Below are 21,042 nucleotides of genomic sequence, written 5' to 3'. Positions count from 1 at the left end.
AAGATGATATTAAAAGATATATTGAATTTAAATTGACAGAATTTGGGAAAACATCATCAAACCCTTAGAACAAATATTTTAACCAGGTAAGTTCAGGATGTATTTGTAAATTCAAAAGAACCTGTTTTAACTGGTGCTTCAGATCATTGATGGAGTTAGTGCAAGTTTTTCTAGAAAGTTCAGTCCGGACCAGTGGGTGCAGAGATTTGAAATCCAAATTTAAGAGTCTGACATTTTTTTAATCACTTGAACTTTTTCATGGAGAAACTTTTCCCTGTTTATCTTTCTATTCATTAAACATTGCTGCAGAATAAACAATAAATATTTGTGCAAAAATAAATTATAAATGACATAATTATAGGTGCACATCTGAAATGACTATGTCCATGTTTACATGCACTTATATAGAGTTTTCCCCAGAAAATTTATTTAAATTTTTCAAAACAAATTATATGGAAATGGATGAATGAATGAGATATTCCATATAATTTCACTGTAGACTAAATGAGAAGATATTTTTCCCTTTTATAACCAGGAGCATAACTAAGGATACCACTTAGCAAAATTATTATGATTATGAGTAAGGTTTCATTTAAAAATATTTTGAAAGGCATAGACTGAATATCATGAAATAATCTGGGTGATGGTAAAAGAAACAATTTGCACAATTACAGGTCCACCAAAGGCCAGAGCTGCAAAGGGTATGTCTGATTGCTGGTGAAGGGTATAATTATCTCTGAGGTTGGGAAGGGTTATATGTGCTGGCTTGTTTGCCAACATCTGTCAGCTGTTTCTGTGTACCACATTTTCTGTTCTAGTTTTGAGTCTTAATATAAAGTCTTCAAATATTCCTGGCAAGAGTAGAGTTATGTATATGCAAAAATATATTCAGGTTTTTCTCTTAACATGTGTTCTTACACAAAGAATAACATTTCTACTTTCTGAACAGCATTTTAAATTTTCTAGCAGAAACCTGTATTTTGCTACTTAACAATTTTCCTTAATTCAAGTTGTGTTCTTATATCAAATAGCAGGAAAGGGGCTTCCTATGTATTAACTGAGAGTGATTTACATTAAAAGACATTCTAGAAGGTTATGCTTCCTGTCCTGAGAACTTTTTCAGTAATTTTGGCACTACTTGATGTCCTTATCTTGGCTGTATCCTTAAAATAGTAGGCTCATCATGCAGCGGTGGTAGAGAAAGTGAACTGGACTTAGGTAACAGAAATTTCTCTGAATCAGGGCAGTGTTATTTATTGACTTTGTAACTTTCAACGAATGAGTTAACCTCTTTGTGTCTCAATTCACTTTTCTTATTCTAAGGGCCTTACATGAATTAACTTATTTAATTCTCAGACAACTCTAGGGAATGGTACTGCAATGATCATGCTAACTTTCTTAATTAGGAAACTGAAGTAGAAAGAGGTTAAGTAATTTACCCAGACAGCTGAATGCAAGCATAGGAATTGAGTTGGGCTTCTGTCCCCCAATCCATAACTTTACCTATGTTCTTCTGTGTCTCGCTAATATTATCTGCTGTATTATTTTGAGGATTAAATGAGATAATTTCTGGTCATAACAGATGCTTAATAAGCATATTAAACCAATATAACCCCAATATAAATATATTTATTATATTATTTATTATATTTATTAGTTTTTTATTGTGAGTATAAACTTTGGGGAATTAGAGATTTTTTTTTAAAAGTAATTTTTTTTTACAACAAAAATTTTTCTTAATAAAGTAAAGAAACTTGCTGAGAAAAAGATTGCATAAATAATTTGGTCAGTAAATGCAATTAGAAAATGTTCAGGTGGTTGGTAGAGCCCTACTTTCAGCATGAATTGCTTTATAGAGCATTAGGTCACAGATTATTGAATCTTATAATTACAGAAGAAAATTTATGCAGGATTTCATTGTTTTTGCCTACTTAAGTTCCAGTTACAACAGGCTATGCCTGGAGTTGAAGGGTCATACTTAGAGCAATGACACTTTGACAAAATGAAGCCCCACTTAATTACTTAATGGGACTGAAAAATACCAGGCACAGCCATAAAATGCTAAAGGTTCATAGCAGGAAAACCTTTTGGTGTTACAAATTTTCATCAACATCATCATGGTGATATTAACATATGCCTTCTAAAACCAGGTCAGAAATTACATCATGCCTGATTCGTGGCCAATTGTTGGCAGACTAGGAGTAACTCTAGGGCATTAGGCAACAGGCACTTGTCATACTCAAAGCATCTTTTCTCTGTGTGAGTTCATAAGCTATCTAACTGGAAAGGTACAACTCCTGAAGCTTCATTGGCTTGATTTTCCCAGTAAAAATTTAAAATAGGCAAAAATGTTTGCTACAAACATCAGTTTGTGGATATTTAAAACTTATTTACTCTTTAAAGAACAAATTATTTTGTGGGGGAAAAAACTCATTTCTAGATGAGACTATTAGGATAAAACTGCCTCTAAGCAAGTGGGATAGTAACAGGAAAATATTTCAAGGACAAATAGAAATAAAAAAGGAGTTTTGGACTACTGAATTTAGAGTTCTTGTTGGGTATCTACATGAAAATTCTAGAGGATATCTAGACATACAGTTCTTGAACTTGGAAACAGCTTATTTGGTGTCTGAAGCCTGAGGACTGAGGTAGCCACATGTACGTAGTGTTGTTTATCAGATTTTCAATAAAGTGGAGGATTGTGGTGGTGGGATTTGCTTGTGGTCCTCTTCCTTTATCTGTTTGTCTCATCAGTAATTTAGATGAGCACAGATAACGTGGGTGAGTATCTCAGGATTTCAAATATTGTAAAAATGAGTGATATAATTAATATACAACAAAATGAGAATTCAGTAAATTTTATTTGACTACAATCAGTGTCAACAAAATGAAAATTTATAGGAATAAATATTAAATTCTACATTTACGCTGAAACAGTAAATACAGTCCTACAGAAAGACTAGTGAAGCCACACTCTAAAGTGCTTAGTTGAAGATGAACTAGGTGTTCTTTCGTTTACTTTTTCTTTTCCTCATAGGTGGCTTCTACAACTCCTTCTCCTTGCCCAAATAAACAAGTTGCAGTATTTGATTGTATCAAAAAAAGGCATTCTCTCTATAACTTGTGTCTGGGACTTGGCATATTGTTTCTGATTCTCATTCTTAAGATTGTAATACAGGCCGGGCGCGGTGGCTCAAGCCTGTAATCCCAGCACTTTGGGAGGCCGAGACAGGTGGATCACGGGATCAGGAGATCGAGACCATCCTGGCTAACGCGGTGAAACCCTGTCTCTACTAAAAAAAAATACAAAAAACTAGCCGGGCGAGGTGGCAGGAGCCTGTAGTCCCAGCTACTCGGGAGGCTGAGGCAGGAGAATGGTGTGAACCCGGGAGGCGGAACTTGCAGTGAGCTGAGATCCGGCCACTGTACTCCAGTCTGGGCAACAGAGCGAGACCCCGTCTCAAAAAAAAAAAAAAAAAAAAAAGATTGTAATACAGTCAGAGAAATTACAGTAATTTTAATGATTCAAAAGTAGATGATTTGTTTAAAGATGATATAAAGATGGTTTAATAATTTTTTACCAAGGTGATATTGAGTGCATATAATTCAAGGATTGTTACTGTATTGCCTTTCCCCACAAAGTCACTTTTTAACATTTTCCCACAAACTCATTCCCATGATGTCTTTCACAGCTCAGCTCTAGAGATACCTTGTCTGTGAGGACTTCCTCGATATTCCCAGGTATGAACCACTCCCTCTCTTGTGTTCTCTTTGTGTTTCTGTTCTATCTTTATTGTTTGAGGACTTACCACATCGAAAGACATTAATTTATTGATACTTGTGTCCGTCTCCGCTAGACTGCAAGGGATGTGAGAATGCAGACCTCATCTTACTAACATGTTATTTATGTCTGTGGCCTAAGTCCTCGCTCGTTTCTGACAATATGCTTTTGTACCAAATTGAACTGGGGGTGTAATAGAAATGTTCCATCGTTCTCTGGAGGAAAGAAATAGGGCCAGAGGGCAGAAGTGACAAGGACACAGATTATTTAAGCTCATTACTAATAATTAGAGCTGTCTGAAAATGAAATGACCCGCCTTTACAATGTAGGTCAAGCACAAGGTGAATGATAATGCAGAAGAAATGTTGCATAGCCTGACCTCTAAATTCCCCTCCAACTTCTGTATTCCATGCCTTACATTTTTCTCGTGTCGTTAACTACCCTCTTAGGTAGTCTTCAAAAGCACTTTCATATATGTTATCTCATTTATTTGAACAAATTTCCTGTGATGTATGTAGGGACAGGTATTATCATTCTAATTGTTCAGTAAAATGAGGCATAAAGAAGTTAAGCGACTTGAACAGGGATACTCAGCATTAAATGTGAGACCAGAACACAATCTTCCTCAGGGCAGTTCAATAATTTTTTTAGATGGACTATGTGAAATGATGAGATTTTCACGTTTTGGGGGACATAGTGATTCAGATATTCATTAAATAATATGTTTTTCCTGATTATGCTTGTATATAGGCTTGTGTTTTTGTGGTCAAACTACTTATTATCTTTTTATCCCACCTTTAATTTTCATACTTATTGATGATTCTGAACAGCCAGAAAAAAAACAGAAAAGTGTATAAAACTTAGTGCCTAAAAAAAGCAGTGATAACATGCTGTGTGTTTCAGCAGTCTAGTTGTGTGATGGAAGCTCATGTGAATATACACACTGGGTTCCCTTTCTAGATCCCCAAGAACGGAGACCAGGCTGTTGCAATTTACTCATCAGATTTAGCAGGGATTTCTGAGTTCACTGTATTCGCTGGAAAGGCTAAAGATACAGAAGAGTCATTTTGGCTTACATTAAAAACTGACTGTGTGTTTTATTTTATTATGGTCTATCTGGGTCTGGTCTGGCAGCTACACAAGAAAGATTGCATTTACAATTTACATATTTTCTGAAGAAGAGTTAAGACCATGTGAAAAAAGTTAACTGATTATTTCTGATACTTTTTTTCTGTCAAAGAAACAACATTAGCCCCAGAAACATGCAATTTATCCATGAAACAAACTTGCACATATGCCTCCAGAACCTAAAATAAAAGTTGGAAGAAAAAAAATAGAAGCTGCCTTAGAATTTAGTGGCTTAGCAAACTGGCACTTATTTTTTCTCATGATGATGTGTATTTATTGTTCCTGTCCCAGGAACGAGACCACTTAGAGTGGTCTCAGGTGTGATCACTCATGCAGCTACAGTCAGCTGGTGGTCGAGCTGGGGTGTCAGCTGAAGCCCCTTTGTTCTCCTCTATGTGGCCTGCTCCGACAGCTACTTTGTGCCAAGTTCTCAGAGAGAGAACGTGGAAGCTGCCAATCTGATTAAGGCCCAGACTCTGAAGTACAAGAATGTCACTTTAGTCACATTCTCTTGATCACAGCAAGTCAAGTCACTAGCCCAGCTCAGATTAAAGAGGAGGAGAAATTGTCTTTTAAAGACAGGAACAATATGCATGAAAGGGTTAAGGAGAATTGATGGTGGCCACTGTTGGTGACCATAGTTGCATTTGGCTATTACCATGACCAACCAGGAAAACAGTAACATTCAGAGAGAAAGATGTGAGTTCTGGAATTGCATTGCTAATTTTTCAAGATCATAGAGCTAGTTACCTAAAAATCATATGAATGGTGTTTCTCTATATGTTGATTAAAAACCCTAACAATACCAAATTTCTTGGAGTAAACCAATCTGTGATTAATTCTGTTGTTACAGTTATGCTTTACCATTTATGTAGCAATTTTTCTAATTTTGCAGTGTGATAAACATTTTCTGAAAACTAGCAGATGACAGTTTTGGGATCTTGAATTTCTGTGATCTATATATTTATTGTTTAACTGTTTCTGCTGCCTTAAGATACTTAATTATGTTTAAATATGCTTTGTCCCACTGACTTTGTGTAACTACAATAGGTTATTTACAGTTTTTTGACAATTTAGTTTTTCATTAATTCCTGTTTTATTCAGGTAGAATTAATTTTTAATTAATTTTATGATTCCTTTAAAAATATCTGATTTAGTTATAAATTATATCAGCAAAATCATGAATTGTGTCTGTTTTTACCACTTCTTATCAATGTTAATAGAGTTTGCCTGTGTCGTCGCACGAGTCTCATCTTTAATTGTAGTTCCCATAATCCCCACGTGCAGTAGAAGGGACCAGGTGGAGATAATTGAATCGTGAGGGCAGTTTCTGCCATCCTCCCCTCCTTATAGTGAGTAAGTTCTCAGGATAGCTGATGGTTTTATAAGGCGCTTCTCCCTTTTGCGCTGCACTTCTCCTTACATCCACCATATGAAGAAGGACACGTTTGCTTCCCCTTCTGCCATGACTGTATGTTTCCTGAGGCCTCCCCAGCCCTGCGAAACTGTGAGTCTATTAAACCTCTTTCCTTACCCAGTCTCAGGCAGTTCTTTATAGCAGCATGAGAATGGACTGATGTAAATATTTAACAAATGTTCAGTTTTTTTTTTTTTCCTGTAGAATACTATTTTGAAATCTGAATATATGGCTCTGCAATATTAGTCCAAATGATCTGGGCTTGCTTTTATTAATTTTACCTGAATTTATTCATTTTCTAGGCAATCAGTGTGTGCAAATTTTTAAAATATGCTTTATTACTTTATTTGTGATATGGAATTAGAATAGCAATCTTGGTGTTTTTAAGATGTATATCTTAAAAACTTTAAGCTGCATTTTTGAAGTTCATCACATTAATTCAGATTTTCATAATCAAAAAAATAAAATGCACTATTTATTTCTCAATTGCCTTGCAGTTTAGACTTCACATAATAAAGACACTTGACAGAGAAAATTTTGTGTCATCACTTATTAAACTCGAAGTTATTTAAAAATGTTCTTCTACTACATCACTACCATACTCAGAATAGTCTCATGGCAATAAATTCAGCTCTGTTCTGTTGATAGGAATTTGTATAACACCAGTGAATGTGGAGTCATGGTTCCAGAACGGAGATTTTTGATATGTTTTCTGTTTGTATATGTTATTAATTTTAGTGTTTAAAGCCTAGTCCTCTGATTTAACATTTCATTCTGGCAACTGTGTTATTTCACGAGTGGAAAAATATGGTGCACTTTTTTAAAAAATCATGGCTTTTATAGGCATAAGAGTGTTTGTTCTGATTCACAATGGAGACTCAAAATAACATTTCAAGTTTACTTATGTGCAAAGACTATTTACAAACCTAAACTGAAAACAGACAGTCTTTCAATGTGTTATCAAAATGTTTAGAGTTTCTTTTTCTGGAGACACCAAGTGATAATTATTGAATAAAATTACATTCTGTTTCTTGAGCATTTCTGTAAATAAAAAGCGAATAAAACTAGAATTTATTGTTTTTAATAAATGTTTTTATAATGAATGATAATACACTTACATATAATTTAATGAATTGTCCTATCCTGTTCTGTAAAATAACTGGCCTGAATTACTTTTATAGACTTTTGATAAATAGAAATAATAATGTTTTTACATTCTTAGGTGAATTATATTTAATATTCTGCAACTAGAGTTGTCCAACCTGTTGGTGATCTATTAATGGGTCATGAAATCAACTTTGTTGGTTAAACTTGGCATTAACAAAAAGGCATCAAATTGACTAAAATAGATCAGAATGAAGAATAGTAGAATACATAGGTGTGCAGTGAGGAGTAGATTTTATTTCATGAAGATTTTGTTTCAGTTTTATACATTTATGTGTGGTTGGTCACTGTAAAATATGCCTCTAGCTAAGGGTAATGGTCAAATCAATTGGAAAGGTACCTGTTGAGAAGTGACTCTAATTTTTTTAATAACAAGATTAAATTTCATTACTGAACTAAGTCTAGTGTCTCTAGTTGTAATCTGATGAGCCACAGACTATTTTAAAATATTCTATCCTGACTTCTCCAAAATGCAATATATCAGTGTAACAAAATTCCACTTATATGAATATATGCAAATAAAATAAAGATTAGCTATTATTAATTGGGAAAAGTGTGAAAGTTTCGTCTTCAAAGTTCAAAGTAAATATTCGCCTCCTGTATTAAATGCTTTCTTTAATACTAAAATGCCTGGCACTCATGTATTGATTTACCTCGAATTTCTCAGTTTATTATTCATAACTGTAGGACAGTTGTCTGTCATACTTGAAGTATTTTGACAGAAAACTTTCCATGTGTAAGAGTTAATGTATTGACTTACACAACAGGAAGTGTTACAATATTAAAAATAGCAGGTTTCTATTACTTGTATGTTGTGACATGACAAGTTACTTTCAAAATGAGGTGAAGTATAATATATAAAAAATAGTAAAAATGTGAATTCCCTCATTCTGAATGCAATTTGAATAATTATTGTGTTTAAAAATCTGTAGTTGTTAATCAAAGGTTAATCTATTAGGTTAGTATTGAAGACTGATTATTTTTTATTTTTATTTTTAATGCTGGGATACATGTGCAGGATGTACAGGTTTGTAACGTAGGTTATCGTGTGCCATAATGATTTGCTGTACCTATCAACCCATCACCTCAGCTATTAAGCCCAGCGTCTATTAGCTATTTCTCCTAATACTCTATCCTCCCCTCACCTCACCCTGACATGACAGGCCTCAGTGTGCGTTGTTCCTCTCCCTGTGTCCATGTGATCCCATTGTTCATCTCCCACTTATGAGTGAGAATATGCAGTGTTTGGTTTTCTATTCCTGCATTAGTTTGTGGAGGATAATGGTTTCCAGCGTCATTCATGTCCCTGCAAAGGACATGATCTCATTCTTTTTTATGGTTGCATAGTATTCCATGGAATATGTGTACCACATTTTCTTAATCCAGTCTATCATTGATGGGCATTTGGGTTGATTCCTCGTCCTTGCTATTGTCAATAGTGCTGCAATGAATATGCATGTGCATCTATCTTTGTAATAGAATGATTTCTATTCCTTTGGGTATATATCCAAAACTGGAATTGCTGGGTCAGATAATATTTCTGGTGCTAGGTCCTTGAAGAATTGCCACATTATCTTGCACAATGGTTGAACTAATTTACATTCCCACTAACAGTGTAAAAGCATTCCTATTTCTCCACCATCTCGCCAGCATCTGTTGTTTCTTGACTTTTTAATAATGGCCATTCTGACTGGTGTGAGATGGTATCTCATTGTGGTTTTTATTTGTATTTCTCTATTGATCAGTGATGTTGAGCTTTTTTCATATGTTTCGTGGTTACGTGAATGTCATTTGAGATGTGATTGTTCATGTCCTTTGCCCACTTTTTAATGTGTTTTTTTTTTTTTCTTGTAAATTTGTTTGAGTTCCCTGTAGATTCTGGACATTAGGCCTTTGTTAGATAAATAGATTGCAGAGATTTTCTCCTACTCTGTTAGGTGTCGGTTCGCTCTGATGATAGTTTCTTTTGCTGTGCAGAAGCTCTTTCGTTGAATTAGATTTTTTTAATTCTTAGTAATTGGTCAGTCATATAATTGTACCTTGGTTTAGTATTCTGCTGAAAGGTGTATTCTCTCTTCAAGAAACTAACATTTTAATTGAGGAGATAAAATAAAAACTCACAAAATAGGTGAGCTCTTGAAATCAACAATGATTATATTTATAACTCTCATATCTGCAGTAGTTTCTTTAACAAAACCTCAGTATTGTTGAATGAATGGATTATTGAATGAATTGATTTACATGATGTGGGAAAACTGTGGTAATGTCTAAAATTTAACATGTAGTTAGAGAACGAAGGAGCTAGTATGATCTCAAGTTGTTGGAAAAAGTATTAAAGGCAGTCGGACTAGATCTGAATGCTAATGACTAGTCTGCTGTGTTCTAGATTAGGGGAACTTCACAAGCAAAAGTGCTGTCATGAGCTAGATGTGCTTGTAAAGCCTGCCCTAAGCTGCCTCTTTTCTTTTTCTAGAGAAAGATAATCTTTTTCATAGTCCTTGTTGGTGTGCACATATTAACAGCCCCCTAAAGTTGTCTGTATGCTAATCCTTAGGACCTGTGAATGCCACCTTACACACAAAAGGTAATTTGAGGATCTGATTAAGGATATGGACGTTGAGATGGGTAAATTATCCTTGACTATCCAGGTGGGCTCAGATGAATCACGTGAGTCCTTAAATGTAGATAATCTTTCCAGTTGTGACCAGAAAGAGATACCATGGCAGAGGGAAGAAAAATTCAAACTCTGAGAGATACCCAACTTGCCATTACTGGCTTTGGAGATGGAGGAAAGGGCTGTGAGGTAAGGAATGGTGGGTGGCATCTAAAAGCTGGGACAGGCCCTCAGCTGACAGCCAGGAAGGAGACAGGGACCTCAGTGCTACACCCAGATGAAAGTGAACCCTACCAATAACCTGATGGGCAAGGAAGTGGGTCATCCTCTAGAGCCACCCGAAAGGAACACAGCCATGTGAAACTGATTTTAGCCTGATGAAACCAATGTCAGACTGTGATATGCAGAACTGTAAAATTTAAAAAAAAAAAAAAAAAAAAAACTTGGATTGTTTAAAACACTAAAGTTGTGGTTAATTTGCAATAGCAGCATATACTCCATCACAGTGATGGTTCAGACAGCCAATGGTAACTCTGTGATTGGTTTGATAGGTACCATTCTTTACCTAATCGTTCCTGAATCTGTCATTCACCACCTTCTATATGCAAACATATAATTTTTTTTAACAAGATGAGATATTGCAGTCTTTGAGTCGTTCCAGTTCTCACATTCATCCCTTTCTTTCCTTTCCTGTACCCACAGTCCTAATCCTGGCCTCATCACATCTAGACTTGCCAAGTACTTGAGCCTCCTTTTAAATAAATTTTTTTTAATACTCCTTTTGATCTTGTTGCTTCCCAAGTCAAAAACTTTAAATGGTTCCTTGATGTTAATGGCCTCTGTAGTATAGCTTTCAAGGTACTCTGCAGCCTGGTTTCAACTTACATTTATTATTTCTCATATCTCATATTTCTACAGAAATCATCTTACCTAGGCAACTTGACTCCTTCAGAATTCCCCAGATATATCTCTTGGTTTTTTGCCAGTGTGAAATTTTTGCCTGTCTCATTCCTCTCACCTTCAACGTATTTACTCACTGGCATACTTTGCTAATTCAAACCCTGGTTCTCTTTTGTTTAGTGTCTTTCAGATTAGCAAATGCTTTGCCCCTGCAATAGATTCTGCTCTATTCTTTTGAAAACAATGAAAAGGAAACTTCAGAGCTCCAAGAGAATGAGACCAATGAAATCATGTTCCTTTCTTCCGCATCAAATGTAATCTCAGATAGTATTTTGATTTTTCCAAAATCATTTTCCTGTGTAGTCCTGAAGGCAGGAATCTGCAAATATCAAACTATCCTAGACTTCACAGCTGGGTCAGATAGATCAGGCTAGCCCTCTGGCAAGGAGCATTTTGACCCTTTGTTTTTCATTGTTTCCTAGACAGAGATTGAGAATTCTGGTGAAATCAAATTACAACCTCAGTAGGTAAATGACAATCCTTTAAATTGATGTGAGAAACAAAGGGATTCCTGCCTCCCTGATGAGTATTCAGGGACTTATACTGAGAGAGAGTATAAACGTGAGGCCTTAAGCAACAGATGTGCTCATTATTCACTCTCAAAGCAGATCTGCAGGAATCTTAACAGGAAAGGGCAGAGAGGTCTTGCTTGGCAGTCTTGCTAAAGGAAAATGACCGTAATCTATTCTTTTCGTCTTTCAAATAAGAAAGAAAAAATATTTCGTAGTGATCTATGAGTTTTAGGATGCCTTTATTTTCCTGAGAATCCTTCAAAATATCCGGTTCAAATATTATTTTGATCCCTATTGTAAACTCCAGAAGCCTCTAATACGTGGAGCATGCATTGATGAATGTAATCGTGAATTGGCTGATGAGACTTATTCATGATCTTTCATTCTTATTTAAATTGTATATTGTGTTTTAATTATCACCTCCTTTTGTTACATTTCCTTAACCAAATTATAAGTTCTTTGATGGTAGCACCTTATCCTTATTTTTTGCTGTATTCTTAAAAGTGCACACAGAACTATCACTCAAATAATGTTTACTGAATATTTACTTCAAGTCAAGCACTCTTCTGCCTGTGTTATGCCATGTCTTGCCTATGTTAAGTTCTTTTTCCCCTGCCTGGAATACGATTTAAAACTACCTGCTACCAAGAAAGCCACCCCCTTTCAGCAGACCCAGAGAAATACAGCCAAAAAAAAAAAAAAAAAAAAGGCAAACTGTTTATTATTTGAACGTTTACAGACATCTTTGCACTTGATTCAATAACTTATAAAATTCTTGATTGGTGAAAATAGTTTAAAATTTGGGCACAAGAATTGAGAGGTGTTTTTAGTTGTGGTTGTTTTTAAAACAGGGTTTATTGGCCGGGCGCGGTGGCTCAAGCCTGTAATCCCAGCACTTTGGGAGGCCAAGGCGGGCGGATCATGAGGTCAGGAGATAGAGACCATCCTGGCTAACACGGTGAAACCCCGTCTCTACTAAAAAAAAAAAAAAAAAAACTAGCCAGGTGAGGTGGCTGGCGTCTGTAGTCCCAGCTACTCTGGAGGCTGAGGCTGGAGAATGGCGTAAACCTGGGAGGCAGAGCTTGCAGTGAGCTGAGATCTGGCCACTGCACTCCAGCCTGGGCGACAGAGCGAGACTCTGTCTCAAAAAAATAAAACAAAACAAAACAAAAAAACAGGGTTTACATACACCCTATCACTGCAACTGAAATCAAAGTAGAGAGAATTCCAAGAACATTGACTATACTAGATTCAGTATTAGGCAGTCTAGGCTATCTTACCGTTTTCTTTCTTTTTTTTTTTTTTTACCGAATGCATGCTAACATGACTATCAGTGTTAATCAATGTTAAACTTGCTCCATTAGTTCAGGTCATTAAAAAATAGATAATAAACAATATAGTTTCAAATGAAGAATAGAGGAAAACTACTTTGAAGATCCCTGAGAATAACATAAACAATTTGTGATGGCTGTGAGCTGTAGAGCTAATCCTATACGACATGAAGCTATCAGAAATAGGTTACATCTTTTTTAGCAAATGGCTTCACAAGGTTGAGACTCAAAGAGGCAGTCAGACACAGTAAGAGGTATTTTTTAAAATTATACTTTTAAGTTCTAGGGTACATGAGCACAACGTACAGGTTTGTTACATATGTATACATGTGCCATGTTGGTGTGCTGCACCCATTAACTCATTGTTTACATTAGGTATATGTCCTAATGCTATCCCTCCTCCCTCCCCCCACCCCACGACAGGCCCTGGTGTGTATGTTCCCCTTCCTGTGTCCAAGTGTTCTCATTGTTCAGTTCCCACCTATGAGTGAGAACGTGCGGTGTTTGGTTTTCTGTCCTTGGAATCGTTTGCTCAGAATGATGGTTTCCAGCTGCATCCATGTCCCTACAAAGGACACAAACTCATCCTTTTTTTTATGGCTGCATAGTATTCTACGGTGTATATGTGCCACATTTTCTTAATCCAGTCTATCATTGATGAACATTTGGGTTGGTTCCAACTCTTTGCTATTGTGAATAGTGCTGCAGTAAACATAATGTGTGCATGTGTCTTTATAGCAGCATGATTTATAATCCTTTGGGTATATACCCAGTAATGGGATGGCTGGGTCAAATAGTATTTCTGGTTCTAGATCCTTGAGGAATCACCACATTGTTTTCCACAATGGTTGAACTAGTTTACAGTCCCACCAACAGTGTAAAACTGTTCCTATTTCTCCACATCCTCTCCAGCACCTGTTGTTTCCTGACTTTTTAATGATTGCCATTCTAACTGGTGTGAGATGGGATCTCATTGTGGTTTTGATGTGCATTTCTCTGATGGCCAGTGATGGTGATCATTTTTTCATGTGTCTGTTGGCTGCATAAATGTCTTCTTTTGAGAAGTGTCTGTTCATATCCTTTGCCCACTTTTTGAAGAAGTTGTTTTTTTCTTGTAAATTTGATTGAGTTCTTTGTAGATTCTGGATATTAGCCCTTTGTCAGATGAGTAGACTGCAAAAATTTTCTCCCGTTCTGTAGGTTGCCTGTTCACTCTGATGGAGTTTCTTTTGCTGTGCTCTTTAGTTTAATTAGATCCCATTTGTCAATTTTGGCTTTTGTTGCCATTGCTTTTGGTGTTTTAGACATGAAGTCCTTGCACATGCCTATATCCTAATGGTATTGCCTAGGTTTTCTTCTAGGGTTTTTATTGTTTTAGTTCTAACATTTAAGTCTCTAATCCATCTTGAATTAATTTTTGTATAAGGTGTAAGGAAGAGATACGGTTTCAGCTTTCCACATTTGGCTAGCCAGTTTTCCCAGCACAATTTATTAAATAGGGAATCCTTTCCCCATTTCTTGTTTTTTCGGGATTTTCAAAGATCAGATGGCTGTAGATGTGTGGTATTATTTCTGAGGACTCTGTTCTGTTCCATTGGTCTCTATCTCTGTTTTGGTACCAGTACCATGCTATTTTGGTTACTGTAGCCTTGTAGTGTAGTTTGAAGTCAGGTAGCATGATGCCTCCAGCTTTGTTCCTTTTGCTTAGAATTGTCTTGGCAATGGGAGCTCTTTTTTGGTTCCATATGAACTTTAAAGTAGTTTTTTCCAATTCTGTGAAGAAAGTCATTAGTAGCTTGATGGGGATGGCATTGAATCTATAAATTACCTTGGACAGTAGGGCCATTTTCACAATATTGATTCTTCCTATCCATGGAGCATGGAATGTTCTTCCATTTGTTTGTGTCCTCTTTTATTTCGTTGAGCAGTGGTTTGTAGTTCTCCTTGAAGAGGTCATTCACATCCCTTGTAAGTTGAATTCCTAGGTATTTTATTCTCTTCAAAGCAATTGTGAATGGGAATTCACTCACGATTTGGCTCTCTGTCTGTTACTGGTGTATAAGAATGCTTGTGATTTTTGCACATTGATTTTGTATCCTGAGACTTTGCTGAAGTTGCTTATCAGCTTGAGGAGATTGTGGGCTGAGACGACGGGATTTTCTGAATATACAATCATGTTATCTGCAAACAGGGACAATTTGATTTCCTCTTTTCCTAACTGAATGCCCTTTATTTCTTTCTCCTGCCTGATTTCCCTGGCCAGAATTTCCAACACCATGTTGAATAGGAGTGGTAAGAGAAGGCATCCCTGTCTCGTGCCAGTTTTCAAAGGGAATGCTTCCAGTTTTTGCCTGTTCAGTATGATATTGGCTGTGGATTTGTCATAAATAGCTCTTATTATTTTGAGATACGTCCCAACAAAATTGATAGAATGCTAGCAAGGCTAATCAAGAAGAAGAGAGAAGAATCAAAGAGATGCAATAAAAATTGATAAAAGGGGTATCACCCCCGTTCCCACAGAAATACAAACTACCATCAGAGAATATTATAAACACCTCTATGCAAATAAACTAGAAAATCTAGAAGAAATGGATAAAGTCCTGGACACATTCACCCTCCCAAGACTAAACCAGGAAGAAGTTGAATCCCTGAATAGACCAGTAACAGGCTCTGAAATTGAGGCCATAATTAATAGCCTACCAACCAAAAAAAAAAGTCCAGGACCAGACGGAAACATAGCCGAATTCTACCAGAGGTACAAGGAAGAGATGGCATCATTCCTTCTGAAACTATTCCAATCAATAGAAAAAGAGGGAATCCTCCCTAACTCATTTTATGAGGCCAGAATCATCCTGATACCAAAGCCTGGAAGAGACACAACAAAAAAAAGAGAATTGTAGACCTATATCGCTGATGAACATCGATGCAAAAATCCTCAATAAAATACTGGCAAACCGAATCCAGCAGCACATCAAAAAGCTTATCCACCACGATCAAGTGGGCTTCATCCCTGAAATACAAGACTGGTTCAACGTATGCAAATCAATAAACGTAATACAGCATATAAACAGAACCAAAGACAAAAACCACACAATTATCTCAATAGATGCAGAAAAGGCCTTTGACAAAATTCAACAGCCCTTCATACTAAAAACTCTCAATAAGTTAGGTATTGATGAGAGGTTCTTGAAACAGTTGCAGTCATAAACCAGTGACAACATTTCATGTATTTATAAGGGCCACTTAGAGGGCCACTAGCTGACTTCTGCCCTTTTCAGTCATACGTGCATGCTAAAAATCACCTCCATGAGAGACTTCACTTTTAAAACTCATCAGCAATTTAATATGTAATATGGAGGTTCAATTCTAGTGTTTCCAGGAAATAATTAGGGTAGACTTAGTCTAAAGTCAAATCAAATCAAAGCACATAATAAATAGTATTATTAATAAGAAGGTGATAATAGGTGCATTGTTGTATAGTTTTTTGTATTGCTTGGAACTTTTTTTTCTTTTGGTACTCGTTTCACCAAAACACAGAAATACCTCTTTTACAAATTAGTTAAGAAATGCTAAACTACATTAAAGTATAGCTACCATTTTCTATATTAATTGGAGGTACAAGTGGAGACAGAGGTCATTTTAGGGTTACTTCTTTCTACCGAGGGTGATGGTTTTATCCAGTCCATTCAAGCAATTTGTATAACAAAGATGTAATAGCTGCCATGTGCTGTAGCCTTCTCAAGTAAGGAAGAAAACTGAATAGGTCTTTTGGTATCTCATATTTAATTAATGTTTATTATTTGGAATGTAAGTTGCCATAAGGCAAGGGAAGCATATCATATATGAGAAAGAGAATTTTAAAAAGCTTGAATGTTATGCGATAATCTAGTAGCATATGCAGTCAAATTAAGGGTATCTTTAAAAGTCATTATAACTTGCCCGCTACTAAATACAATAGATCTAGAAGATAAAAGAGTACTGAGTAGTAAGTACTGAGCATAAATGGTGAAATCACATTACATTTTATAGGTGTAATAAACTTCTAGTGTTGCTTCTTTTCAGGTAATGAGCTTGTAATTATTTTTCTAAATATTTTAGGTCTTTCAAGAGCAATGCCTCTTATTTTACTCTATTGAAATTATACAATTAATATGGGAAAGAATGATTCAACTGCATAGTGATACTAGAATTATACTGATGAGTATAGGTTAAATTACAAACTAATTAATTGGAAATTTATGGACTGGTGGCCACTAGTGCCATGGCACACTGAATGCTTTAGTAAGCAATTGCATTATTCAACAGAAGTCTTAGTGGGAGTGATTGACAAATGTGGGACGCATGTCTCCTATTATGAATACAGATTATGAATCAGAGGTAGCATTTTTACTTTATAATTAATGATTGTATCTTGTGAAATATATTCTTTGTTGTCTAATTTAAACCTGCTTTGTTTTGGGTCTCCTTTCTTTCAGTTTCAATTCCATTATCTACTTTAAGTTATTTAGGAATTATAAACCACATGCTGTCAATGACAGGAAAACACTGCCTATTAAGTTTAATTAATCGTTCAGACTGATTTGCAATGGCTGAGTAATATCAAAATGGCTTCAGTAATGTATATAATGTGTAGAAAATCTAATTATAATTTTTAAGAAAGATCATCAACTCTGAGTGTGATATAATACTGTATGGTTAATTTTTTTTCTGTTTTTATAAATATTTGCTAGGAGAAATAGGTTCTAATATTGTGGATCATAGGAAAAAAATCCAAATATATTATTAGAAAATGTATTTAAAACTAATAATATAGAAGTTTAATTGAAACTCGTTATTCGATTATTAATATTTTTAAATTATAGTAGAAATGTTTATCTTTAACATTTCCAAAATTTTAAAGAGTAAATTAGGGTAAAGAAACTAGTTTTTGATTGTATAATTTTACTGCTGGAATGCCTTAATTATAATAGACATCTCCTTATTGTTCATAATAATACTGCTGGACAAAAGCCACAGGCAGAATGTTGACATCATGTGAGCAGTACTGCGTGAAGGTAGGACTGAGTGCTCACTAGCAAGGGATTAAATCATTAGTGCTCACCAGCAAGGGATTAAATCTTTGGATTCTTAACAAATCCAAAGAGCAAATTGTCTTTTACACCTGCACATATGAGGACCACCTCTAAGATATGTGTTGTGATCAATGACAGGAAAGTAAAAAACTAGTCACTCTGTGGGAAGGAAGAAGGAGCACAAATAATGGTCAATGGACGTGGTGATGGTGGAACTCATTATAAGATACAAGCTCCAAAGGTGTTCTTTGAAAGGTTTTTGATAACACACACAAGACAAAGGCAAACATAGATTAGAACAGAATTTAAGATGTATTTGAAAACAAAAATCTTCAAAGTAATTATTCAGAGAAAAAAAGGGAGAATACTGACATAAGAGCTGTAAGGAGATTCTTATGTTCAAAGGAGTGCAACATGAGGAAACTTTCGGCTTGAGGTTTCGATTAACCAGTGATATGAAATTAGTGTGTGTATGTGTGTATATGTGTGTGTGTGTGTGTGTGTAATTTTCACATATCTTTCTATAAAACATTACACATTGTACTGTCCTAAGGATGACACTGAGACACTATAATATTTATACTGCATGTTTTGTTCCACACTTTTTATTCCTACTTTTTAGTATTAAAAATGGGGAAGTGAAATAAATTTCTTACACATTTCTTAAAATTTGCCAATAGGCAAGTAATGTTAGTAAATGTTAAAATTTTAAAATTAATTTGTCCTGAGTTTAACAAATTATAGTGAATAGATTAACTTAGTGGTAGATCAAGGGATCTCATGGGATATTCCAGTGTCAGCATAAATCATTCGAAGTCAAAGGAGTCAAATGGAATCCCATGTGCCGTAACATCTAAAAGACATGAATTCAGAAACTAAAAGTATGAAATTCTTAAAACATAGAGAATATTTGTAATCTGCGAATTACCAAAATAATTTTTAAGAACAAGAAAGTGTAAACATAATATTTGCTCTTTACAAGATACCACCAAGAAAGTCAAAACAAGCTAAAGAGTGAAATGAAACATTTTCAAAATGTGTATCTGATAACAGACACTAAAAAAAAAAAAAAAAAAAAAAGTGAAGAGCTATTGCCACTAAAATACAAAATGACAACACAATTTAAAAATGGGAAAAATATTTGAATAGGCCTAACAAAAATATACAAATAGCAAACAAACACATAAAGTGTACTCAACATCATTAGGCATTAGGAAATATACATATTAAATTCACAGTGAGTTACAACTATAAACCCATGAAAATAGCTGAAATTGAATACCAAGTATAGGTGAGCATGTGGGGAAACTAGGACCCTCATGCAGTATTGGGAATAGTGAATTGAATCTAGTAGCCACTTTAGAAAATAAGTGTGTGTGTGTGTGTGTGTGTGTGTGTGTGTGTGTTTATGTTTAACATTCTATCCAGCAATTACATTTCTAGTATCTAGGCAAGAGAAATGAAAACACATGTCCACACAGCATCTTATAGGCCAATGGAATAAACCTACATGGCCATCATCCTGTGAATGGATGAATAAATGTGGTGTATCCATATGATGGACTACTACCCAGCAGTAAATGAAATGAACCACTGACACATGCGACAACATGAATGATCTCAAAAGTATTATGCCAAACAGAGGATGATAGACACAAAAGACTAAATAGTACATTATTCCACTGATATTGAAGTTTTAGAAAAGACAAAGCTATAGAGACAGAAAGCAGATCTGTGCTTAGAGTAAGAGTGAAGAAAGGCTGTAAATGGACACAATGCACAAAGGCTGTAAATGGGCACAATTTGGGGAGTTACGAAAGAATTTTAAAATTGTATTGTGATAATTATTGCACAACCATATAATGGTACTAAAATTGAATTGTATGCTTAAAATAGATGAATTTTCTGGTAGTAAATTACCTCAGTAGAGCTCTAAACTATTATTAGCCTACCACTATAATGAGAATCTGAGGTTATTTTCTTTTTTTAGTGAGAAAAGTGTGTACATGTATTTTTGTTTCTTTCGTTTTGTTTTTGTTTTTTTGGAGATGGAGTTTCACTCTTGTCGCCCAGCTGGAGTGCAATGGCTGAATCTCGGCTCACTGCAACCTCCGCCTCCCAGGTTCAAGCAATTCTCCTGCCTCAGCCTCTTGAGTAGCTGGGAATACAGGTGCCCAACCCCACGCCCAGCTGATTTTTTGTATTTTTAGTAGAGAGGGGGTTTCATCATGTTGGCCAGGCTGGTCTCGAACTCCTGACCTCAGGTGATCCACCCGCCTCAGCCTCCCAAAGTGCTGGGATTACAGGTGTAAGCCTCTGCACCTGGCCAAGTGTGTACATGTTTAATTGAAAGAGACACACTGAAAGGAAAAGCATCCATCTGGAGAGAAGACTAGCAGGCTGCTGTTACCTGTGAGATTTCAGAAAGTGGCATTTATTAACTTGGTAAACTTACTGTGATGGAATATCTGGCTGAGAAACTTGATTTTGTCAGCAGGATGAGAAATACCGTTGTCACATGGGCCAGGATACTAGTGTACATGTATTAGTTTTAGTGCTGATAACAGAACTATATAGAAAGTAAAGTGAAAATTTCATTTATCAATCATAATGAAATACATTGGTATATTTTAGGTAATAGCAATGGCAAAGTCAAGAATGTCAGCCCGTATGAATGGCTCATAAAATACATAAAAATTAGCACTTCGCTCGATAAGTTCAGACTCACAACTAAGGCAGTTAATTAGATAAAGTTGACATTTTCTGGAACCAGGATACAATAGGTTGATTTCTTTATTCCACAGCAAGGATAGTATTTTTCCATGGCTAACCATCCCCATCAGAGATATTATATACATATAGGTGTAGATACGTATGTAGAGATGTAGAGATAGTGGTATACATTTGTTAGATTGATTCCTTTTATTCTAGCAATTATTCAGCCTACTTAGATGGATTTGCATTTTTCAGCACTGAAAATTTATGTTGATCATAATGCTTTATAGTCAGAGGACAAATTTACTGCTTTTTCTATTAGTTATCTATTACTACATAATCAAAGCT

General features: G+C 35.5%; 1 protein-coding gene across 16 annotated transcripts in view; it reads left to right on the top strand.

Moving 5' to 3' along the window:
* The window catches only part of LOC105477129 (RALY RNA binding protein like), a 733,794-nt gene that overhangs the window by 71,801 nt on the left and 640,951 nt on the right, over positions 1-21,042 (top strand). The window contains exon 2 of one of the 16 annotated variants that reach the window (XM_071068038.1): positions 3,693-3,741. The exons of the other annotated variants lie outside the window; for them this stretch is intronic. The gene's annotated coding sequence lies outside the window, so the exon portion shown is untranslated. The remainder of the gene's footprint in view (positions 1-3,692; positions 3,742-21,042) is intronic. 16 annotated transcript variants of the gene reach the window in all.

The sequence above is a fragment of the Macaca nemestrina genome, chromosome 8 (assembly GCF_043159975.1).
Source record: "Macaca nemestrina isolate mMacNem1 chromosome 8, mMacNem.hap1, whole genome shotgun sequence".
Classification (NCBI taxonomy): domain Eukaryota; kingdom Metazoa; phylum Chordata; class Mammalia; order Primates; family Cercopithecidae; genus Macaca; species Macaca nemestrina.
This window is presented reverse-complemented; position numbering and strand designations above follow the sequence as displayed.